We start from the raw sequence: 10,341 nt of genomic DNA, 5'->3' as shown, positions 1-10,341 counted from the left end.
AATGAAAGAGAGAAAGTAAAATTATCTATTTGTTGACAACATGATCATACATCTTTGAAAAAAAAAACAAAAACCCTAACACCTTCTCCAAAAGACTTCTAGATTTGATAAGCAACTTCAAGAAAATTTCAGGATACAAAATCAATGTACAAAAGTCAGTAGTATTTTTATATTTCTATACAACAATAACACTGGATCTGAGAACCAAATCAAGAATACAATTCCATTTATTATAGCCACAAAAAAAAAAAAAAAAGTGAGAATACTTTTAACCAAAAAAATGAATGGTCTCTGCAGGAAGAACTATAAAATATTGAAGAAAGAAATGTTACACAACACAACAAATGGAAAAACTTATCATGCAATGTATTAGAAGAATCAATTTCATTAATATTATCATGATACCAAACCAATCTAGAGATTCAAAGCAATTTTTATCAAAATAACAACAGCATTCCTTATAGAATTAGAAAAAAATTCTAAAGTTCATGGAACAACAACAAAAGGCCTGAATAGCCAAAGCAATCCTAAACAGAAAGAATAAATTGAGAGGCATCACACTCCCTGACTTCAAATTATTCTACAATACAATAGTAACTAAAACAGCATAGAACTGGCAGAAAAGTAGACACAGAGATCAATGGAACAAAGTAGAAAACACACAAATAAATCCAAATACTTACAAACAACTGATCTTCAACAAAAGTGACAAAAATAAACAATGGAGGAAGGACACCATATTCCATAAATGGTACTTGGAAAGTTGGCTGGCCAAGTGCAGAAGAATAAAACTGGACTCCTATCTCTCACTATATACAAAATTATCTCAAGATGGATAACAGACTGAAACTACAAAAATTCTAGATGAAACTCTAGGAAAGACTCTTCTGGACATCAGCCTAGGCAAAAAATTTGTAATGAAGGACCCAAAAGCTAAGGCAATAAATTAAAAATACACAAATGGGACTAATTAAACTAAAAAGCGCCCATACAGCAAAAGAAATAATCAACAGAGTGAACCAACAACATATAGAACAGGAGAAAATACATGCAAATTATACCTCCAGCAAAGGACGAATGTCCAGTATCTATAAGGGACTCAAACAACCCAACAAGAAAAAGCAAGCAACCAAACTAAAAACTAAGCAAAGGAGATGAACAGACATTTCTCAAAAGAAGAAATACAAGTGGCCAACAAACATTTGAAGAAAGGTTCAACATCACTAATCATCAGATAAATGAAAGTTAAAACCACTCTGAGATATCTTACACCACTCAAAATGGTCATTAAGAAAAAAGAAGTAAAACACGCACACACATGCACACAAGAGATGAGGCATGGAATTTGAGACCAGCCTGGGCAAGACATCATCTCTACAAAAAAAAAATTAATTAATTAAATAAAATAAAATAAATAAAAAATAGCCAAGCTGCTGTACATACCTGTAATCCCAGCTACTTGAGAGGCCGAAGTGAGAGGATTGCTTTTTCCCAGGAGTTTGAGGTTACAGTAACCTATGATTACACCACTGCACTCCAGTATGGGTAACAGAGTGAGACTCTTTCTCTAAAAAATAATAATAATAATAAAGTAAAATAAAATAAAAAATAAAACAAAGTATACAGGAAGATGTCCATAGATTATATACAAATACTATTGCATTGTTTATAAGCGGACTTAAACATCCTTGAATTTTGACATCAAAGGATATCCTATGATCAATCCCCTGTAGACACCAAGGGACCACTCTATCACTCAGTTGTTTAAAGTGTCAATGCTAAGTGTGAATTAACTGAAAATTTAAGTTCACTGAATAAGCTAATTGGAAAAACACCAATTAAGAATATTATAAAAAGAATTTAAGAAAACATTAATTTAGCACAAATTCAAGCAGATTCTAATGATATTTCCTAATTTATGGTGGTAACATATGTTTGGAGCTAAAAGTGTTTACTTGGACAAATTAAAAAGTTATAAAAATGTAAGATGTTTAAGGCCTATGGTTATCCATTGAATTCTTCAGCAAGTACATTCCAGGAAACATTTGGCTTTTTCATGTAGTGTCAACAGTGAACTTTATCGCTTTTGAGAACCTAACTATCACTGGTTTCCAAGAATTTTTGTCAGAAATAGAAGTTAAATATCCTAACATACCCTAACATACTACATCTTAGTGACTTAAACATTTATTGCATTTTTAGTTCAAGCCAAGGATGGATTTCTTTATAAGTGAAAAGAAATGCCTTTAACTACTGTTATTGAACACTGAATGGCTTTGGAATTTAGTTTTCACTACAGATTTATTTTTCTTAATGAATTGAATTTAAATTCCAAGCCAAAACAACATGTATGCAAAACTTACGGCAAAGTTATTTCAATGACAATTAAATGTTGATGGGATCACACATAATGTTAAGCTACTTTATATACTAAACATGCTATCAAATTTTAAAAAGTGAGAAATTCATTCTCATACAAAGTTGTAGTAAGTATATTTTACAAGATCAAACTACAGTTCCAACAGTGTCTTGGGAACCTCTATACAAATGCAAAGGAAAATCTGTATTTCAGAATCCACTTGACTGTGCAATTGCAGAGCTTCCACTTAATCTTCAAGTAGAAATTATAAATCTGCAATAAAATGACATGATAAATGGTAAATATCAAGAGAAAAATCTAATAGAAACATATAAATGCCTTCCAAGCATTAAATATACTCAATTAAAATCATATGCTCATAGATTTATATCAGTCTTTGGCAGTAATTACTTGTATAAAAAGACATTTTCAAAGCTGAAATACACCAATTTGTATTAGAAATTATCATGAAAAGATGAATATTTTCAATCAATTTTGAAATATGCACCACTAATTTTGAACATCAAATAAGCAAAATAATATGTGCCCCCAAAATCAAATAAAATTTCACCCTTTTTCTTACATCATTGTATTGTAAAATGTTCTCGATTTTATTATTTTTTAATTTCACCAACAAAAATGTTATAGACATTTGTTTTCTGTCTTGTTAACATGAGTTATTTAATATCGTTAGATTCTCTAATATTCTTGATTTATTCTCTTGGCCTTATTACTATTCAGATAGCATCTGACTTGTTCTCATTAAACTTAGTTTTAACAGGTCTCAAAATTTTGTGACAGGTTTTTGGTTGTTTCCATTAAAATGTACTGATTTAAAAAACTAATAACTTAAAACCACCGCATATTAAAAAAAACAAAATGGGTCCATAAAACATTCTTTTTTTCTGAAGGTTTTTATGATGCATTCTTATCATTAACCAGTCTTTTACTATTAAACTTAAATAACCAATAGAAGCAAAAAGTTCTGAGATGATTCTTTTACCACTGATTAAGCCTGGGGTGGCAGGTATTAAGGATGATATTCATTTAGCCTTCTGAGGCTTCTGGGCAGACTTGGTGACTTTGCCAGCTTCAGCAGGCTTCTTGTCCACTGCTTTGATGACACCAATAGTAACTGTCTATCCCATATCATGAACAGGCAAATGACCCAGAGGAGAATAGTCAGAGAGGCTGTCAAAACACGTAGTCTTGTCAGAAATCATATCAACAATGGCAGCACCATCAGATTTCAAGAATTTAGAGCCATCTTCCAGCTTATTACCAGAATGGTATTTAATCTTTTCCTTCAGCTCAGCAGACTTGCAAGCAATGTAAGCTGTGTGGCAATCCAGTACAGGGGCATAGAAAGCACTGATTTGGCCTGGGTGATTTAGGATAATCACCTGAGCAGTGAAACCAGCTGCTTCCATTTGTGGATCATTTTTTCTGCCACCAGCAACATTGACAGACACATTCCTGACATTGAAACCCGTTTTGTTCCCAGAAAGAGCTTCACTCAAAGATTCATGTTGCGTTTTAGCAGACTTTACTTCAGTTGTAACATTGACTGGAGCAAAGATGGCCACCATGCTGGACTTGAGAACATCAGTCTCCACTCAGCCCAGAGCAACAATATAAATACCACCAATTTTGTAGACATCCTGGAGAGGCAGATACACGGGCTTGTTAGTTGGATCAGTTGGTAGTAGGATGCAATCCAGAGCTTCAGGCAGTGTGGTTCCACGGCATTAACATTTTTACAGGTGACTCTCCATCCCTTGAACTAAGACATGTGAGGACTTGGTTCTCATATAGTCAGGGTTCTTTAAATGGACAGGGCTAATAGGATAGATGTTTATGTGGTTTGGCTGTGTCCGCACACAAACCTCATCTTGAATGCCCATATGTTGTGGGTGGGACCTGGTAGGAGGTGGTCAAATCATGGGGGTGGGTCTTTCCCATGCTGTTCTCGTTATGGTGAGTGGGTCTCACAAGATCTGATGGTTTTATAAGGAGGAGTTTTCCTGCACAAGCTCTCTCTCTTTGACTGCTACCATCCATGTAAGACTTGACTTGCTCCTCCTTGCCTTCCACCATGATTATGAGGCCTCCCAGTCGCTTGGAACTATAAGTCCATTAAACCTCTTTCTTTTGTAAATTCCCCAGTCTCAGGTGTGTCTTTACCAGCAGTGTGAAAATGGACTAATATAGATGTATATATGAAAGAGTGTTTATAAGGAGTATTGATTCACACAATCACAGGATGAAGTCCCGCAATACGCCATCTGCAATTTGAGGAGCACGGAATTCAAGTCCCAAAACCTCACAAGTAGGAAAGCTGACAGTGCAGCCTTTAGTTTGTAGTTAAAGGCCCAAGAGCCACTGCAAACCACTGGTGTAGGTCTAAGATTCCAAAAGCTGAAGAACTTGAGTCTAATGTTAGAGGGTAGGAAGCATCAATCGTGGGAGAAAGATGGAGGCCAGAAGATTTAGCCAGTCTAGTCCTTCCACGTTTCTCTGCCGGCTTTTATTCTAGTCAAGCAGGTGGCTGATTAGATGGTGCCACCCAGATTTAGGGTGGGTCTACCTCTCTCAGTCCCTTGACTCAAATGTTATTCTCCTTAGCAATAGCCTCACAGACATACCAGAACAATAGTTTGCATCCTTCAATCCAATCAAGTTAACACTCAGTATTAACCATCACAGCTCCAGCATGTTATTAACATTCCAACTAGAAACTAGCACAAATGCTACCATGTCAAGTTTGTAGCCAGTCTTTTTAATGTAAATGCTGACTTCCTTAATGATGTCCTTATATCTCTCCTCGCTATAGGGTGGCTCAGTGAAATTCACTTTGTTAAAACCAACAATTATTTCACACCCAGAGTGTAAGCAAGAAGGACATGATAATGGGTTGACCCATCCTTGGAGATAGCAGCTTCGAATTCACCAACACCAGGAGCAACAATAAGGACAACACAGTCTGCCTGAGATACTCCTATAATCATGTTTTTGATAAAGCCTCTGTTTCCTGGGGTGTCAATGACAGTGACGTAGTACTTGCTGATCTCAAATTTCCACAGGGAGATTTTAATGGTGATATCACATTCATGCTCAGCTTTTAGTTTAAACAAGACCCAGACATACTTAAGGGAACCATTTCCCACCTCAGCAACTTCCTTCTAAAATTTTTTAATGATTCTTTCTTTGATGCTACCATATTTGGAGATCAGATGGCCAGTAGTCATGGACTTGCCCAGATCTATGTGACCAATGACAACAATGTTGTTATAAATCTCTTCCTTTCCCATTTTGGCTTTTAGGGGTGGTTTTAACAGCACATGCTCTGGAGGCAAGTGTGTTGTGAAAAAGCTGCTATCTAATTCTTCACAGAAAAAGATTGCCAACTTTTAAACCGAAGTATAAAGTTAACAATTCCCAACATATCCTGCATAGAATTTACTTGTAACCCCTACTTCACGTTTTATCATTTCATCTCACTATGTTCTTCTCACCAGTGAACTATAACGTGATATCATCCATATAATTGATAAATGTAGTCCTCATAAATATGGCAAAATGATTACATTCTTTCTCAGTACAATTAGCAGAGTTAGAAAGTTGTTCTAACCCTAAGGCAGGATAAAGAAAGCATACTGCTGTGCCAATAAAGTAAAAGTAAACTGTTTATTAACTCAGAGAAAAAAAACACATGAAGTTACATAGACACCATCAGCTATATTTACTTTGCTTCCCAAATATACAACATGTGAAATAGCATCTGCAATTGCAGTCATCTCCTGATAAAATGTATTTTAATCTACTTTCCTATAAGATTTTCCAATCTTCTGTACAGGTCAAATTGTCAATTTAAGTGGGTGTATATAGATATCATTTTTACATCCATTTTTTAAGAAGTTAATGGTGCCACTAATGGTTCCTCTAGGGATCAAGTATTGACTTTGATGTACTTTTTGAGTAAAAATAGAATATTCTAGGAGCTGGCCAATTTTTACTGTAAGAGCCTTTACTAGTTCAAGAGTCAATGTGGTGATGCTATTGCTGAATATATTTATTCCTGATATTAACTCAGCAGCTAAATAAATAACCATAGAAACATTCTTCCCAGACCTGCTAGGACCATTGTGAAACACAGATTGGGTCAAAAACTCCATTTACATGAATAATTTAATTTCCCCCCTTTTCTTTGACTGGTACTCCTAGTGGCATTCTGAAACTGTTATCTGCTTTTTATTTTCAGGAAAAAGTGTTTTATATATATATATGAAGGCCTGGGTATATCACTTTTCACAGTCCAATATTACTTTGGCTACAGGTTTGCAGAAAGACAAGAGAAATATTTGAAATATGTATATGTATATGCAATGGGTCTTCCCCAAGTGTTCCTGGTTACTTTCCTATTCGAAAACTCTGTAGACTCCCCATCTTTTTCAGTCCTAGATATTGCATGATCAATTAATTATATTAATTAATTTGGACAAATTCAAACCATTCTGACTCCTTGGGTCATATCCTATCTTGGTAGCATGCTCACTTCGCCTGTATAATTAAATTAACTTTTTTATTGAAATCAGTAGTTCACTTTATTATGCAGCATCTCCTACCTTTTTCCTCCTTTCAAGTCTAGAAAAAACAACCACTACATAGTTATGTAAGAAAGGTAATGCCTTCCTTGTCAATTTATGTCTTGGTATTTTGGTGAAAGAAAAACATGTATGTCTTTTCTTCCTAAATATTAGATTACTTCCTCTACCTTATACATAATAATTTCTAGAATCCTAAGCTTCATTCAGTACAGTACAGGCTCTATTTAGTCTAGTTTTAAAGAACAAACCAAGTTTCTCTCATCTACTCAAGCACAGGGTATAGCATTTTTTAAGAACCCAAAATTAATAAATTCAGCCGTGTTTTCCTCTCCCTGGTATAGTCCCTCAGTGTCTATTGCACCACAAGCTCTCCAGCTTCGGGCTAGTATAAGTTTTAAAAGTTTTATAAAGTTTTTCATGTGTAACCCTTTCCTCTGAGGTTTAAATTTATGATTGTAGGGTATTCTGACTCTAGTTATAGAAAAGGACAGTGATAGTTAATAGGGATCAGAAATGAGAATTTGCATCTGCCTGCAAGATAATAAGCTCATGAATTTAATACAGGATCTTTGAACAAACACAGACCAGGTCATGAGACCAATGAAGACAGATGGATTCTACTGATAAAAAAGTTCTGGTGTCAGTTTGCTAAGAATGATGGTTTCCAGGTTCATCCATGTCCCTACAAAGGACACAAACTCATCATTTTTGATGCCTGCATAATATTCCATGGTGTGTATGTGTCACATTTTCCCCATCCAGTCTATCATCGATGGGCAGTTGGGTTGGTTCCAGGTCTTTGCTGTTGTAAACAGTGCTACAATGAACATTCGTGTACACGTGTCCTTATAGTAGAACGATTTATAATCCTTTGGATATATACCCAGCAGAAGATCAAACACCCATGTTCTCACTCATAGGCAGGTGTTGAACAATGAGAACACATGGACACAGGGAGGGGAGCACTACACACTGGGGTCAGTTGGGGGGAAATAGGGAAGGGACAGTGGGGGGTGGGGAGTTGGGGAGAGATAGCATGGGGAGAAATGCCAAATATGGGTGATGGGGAGGAAGGCAGCAAATCACAATGCCACGTGTGTACCTATGCAACAATCTTGCATGTCCTTCACATGTACCCCAAAACCTAAAATGCAATAAAATAAATTAAAAAAAAAAGTTCTGGGAAATTTTGGGGTTTGAGGCACTCACATGTATCTGAAGACTCCAAAATATTTTATTCCATATTACTATGTTATACTTTTTTCAAATAAATTCTAACTTTCAGAAGAAACACATGAAGACTGTAAACCTAGTTTATGTTAAAATTCCAGAAATAAAAATAATCAGATTCTATACATGAGAAATATCTACATAAACCCTGTGGCTATTAGAAATTATTTTAGGAATAGTCATAGAAAATCTCTGGTATAGTGCCTTTCTTAAATAAACATAATCCTATCAATTTATTTCGAATTTAAAGCTCTGATTCTATCATTTACTCTCCAATAGAATTTTCTGGAACTACCTCACTCAATAGTCCTTGTATAACTTATACACATTGTAATATGCTACAGCAACCATCATTTGATCTGTTCTCAATATTTTAATGATTGGAGTAATGAATTAAAAATGTGTCCTGTCGGCCGGGCGCTGTGGCTCAAGCCTGTAATCCCAGCACTGTGGGAGGCCGAAGCGGGTGGATCACGAGGTTAAGAGATCGAGACCATCCTGGTCAACATGGTGAAACCCCGTCTCTACTAAAACTACAAAAAATTAGCTGGGCATGGTGGTGTGTGCCTGTAATCCCAGCTACTCAGGAGGCTGGGGCAGGAGAATTGCCTGAACCTGGGAGGCGGAGGTTGCGGTGAGCCGAGATCGTGCCATTGCACTCCAGCCTGGGTAACAAGAGCGAAACTCTGTCTCAAAAAAAAAAAAAAAAAAAAAAAAAAAATGTGTCCTGTCTAATGGTAACCTGCTCCTCACTGTCTTCAAATCTAACCACATCAGATAATAAATCCCTTATCACCAACTTGAGGTCTGTTTATTGTAATGCCTTTTGGTATCAAATATTGCATTGGCTCACTGTAACAGAAAACACTCTGGCTACTTTAAACAGCAAAGTGTGTTAAACAGGAATTGGTGTTTTCAAAATTACTCATAGAATTAAAGAACTTCTCTATAATGTACTTCCAGAAATTACTTTCAGGACCATACTGTAAAACCAGCTCACCAAGGGGACTCCTACTTCCACTACAATCAAGCATCCTTTGTCCCAGCTTCTGAATTCAAGATGCCACAATCTTGCTATAACTGAAGGTCAGAAAACTTCTACCCCCACAATCATTTATTCTACCCCCACAATCATTTATTCAGTGAATATTTATGAAACCTCTATTAGGAAGAACCACTACTGTGGGGGTTGCTTGGTAGGTAGAAGGCAGAAGAAGATATGAGATTCTGGCATGATAAGCACAAGTGAGAGGCCAGGCGTGGTGGCTCACGCCTGTAATCCTAGCACTTCAGGAGGCCGAGGTGGGTGGATCACCTGACGTCAGGAGTTCAAGACCAGCCTGGCCATGATGTTGAAACCCCATCTTTATAAAAAAATTAAAAATAAATAAATAAATAAATAATGTTAAAAAAGAATGTGAGAGTACTAAGTTAGTATAGAATGGGATTATAGAAACACTGAACACAGACTTTATAAAATGTTTGATTTTGTAAGGAAAAACTTCTTTTCTGAGTACCTGGTTTAAATGGCACAAAATTGACAAACCATTAAGTAAGAATGTTTATATTTCTTAAATAAATATAATCTCATCAATTTATTTCACAGTGACATTTCATTTTTTATAAAAATTGCTGGTAGAATTTTTAGATTAGACAATATGGCAAATAGAAAAAACAAAATATTAGTTTTCATTTTTTTGCTTCTCCCCAAGAATTTTACCAGGCTCCCATTTTTTTTTTTACTGAGTGGGAAAAACATTGCACTGAGAAGCTGGAATTCTAAAACCAAATAAAATAATTAATATAACTCAATAATTCAAGAAAAACAAACAAACATGGCAATCAGAAAGAACTTAAAAACCCACTCAAATTATCCAACAAGGTTAGTACAAAGGGCAGGGACATTTTTTTACAGTGCATATATGTCTGTGTGCGTTACTTATCTCATGAGCTATTTCAATCATTTTTTTTCTTTTGACAGTGAAGATTGCCCCCAGCAAAACATCTTAGTTGACAAGTTACTTGGATAGCCTTAATTAAAATCTCTATTGGACCATAAATGAATTAAAAAGTTATTAAGGAAGGGAGAAACCAAGCATTTAATTTTATCTAATTTTCTGGGTTAATTTTAATTTCCCTGGGAAA

The 10,341-nt window shown here is 35.6% G+C and overlaps 1 pseudogene; it reads right to left on the bottom strand.

Moving 5' to 3' along the window:
* Positions 1–3,402: 3,402 nt before the first annotated feature.
* LOC108294026 lies at positions 3,403–5,670 on the bottom strand (annotated as a pseudogene).
* Between the last annotated feature and the right edge of the window lie 4,671 nt (positions 5,671–10,341).

This window comes from Cebus imitator, unplaced genomic scaffold, assembly GCF_001604975.1.
Source record: "Cebus imitator isolate Cc_AM_T3 unplaced genomic scaffold, Cebus_imitator-1.0 Scaffold557, whole genome shotgun sequence".
NCBI lineage: Eukaryota > Metazoa > Chordata > Mammalia > Primates > Cebidae > Cebus > Cebus imitator.
The sequence above is the reverse complement of the archived record's forward strand: the minus strand, read 5'-3'. Positions and strand labels throughout refer to the sequence as shown.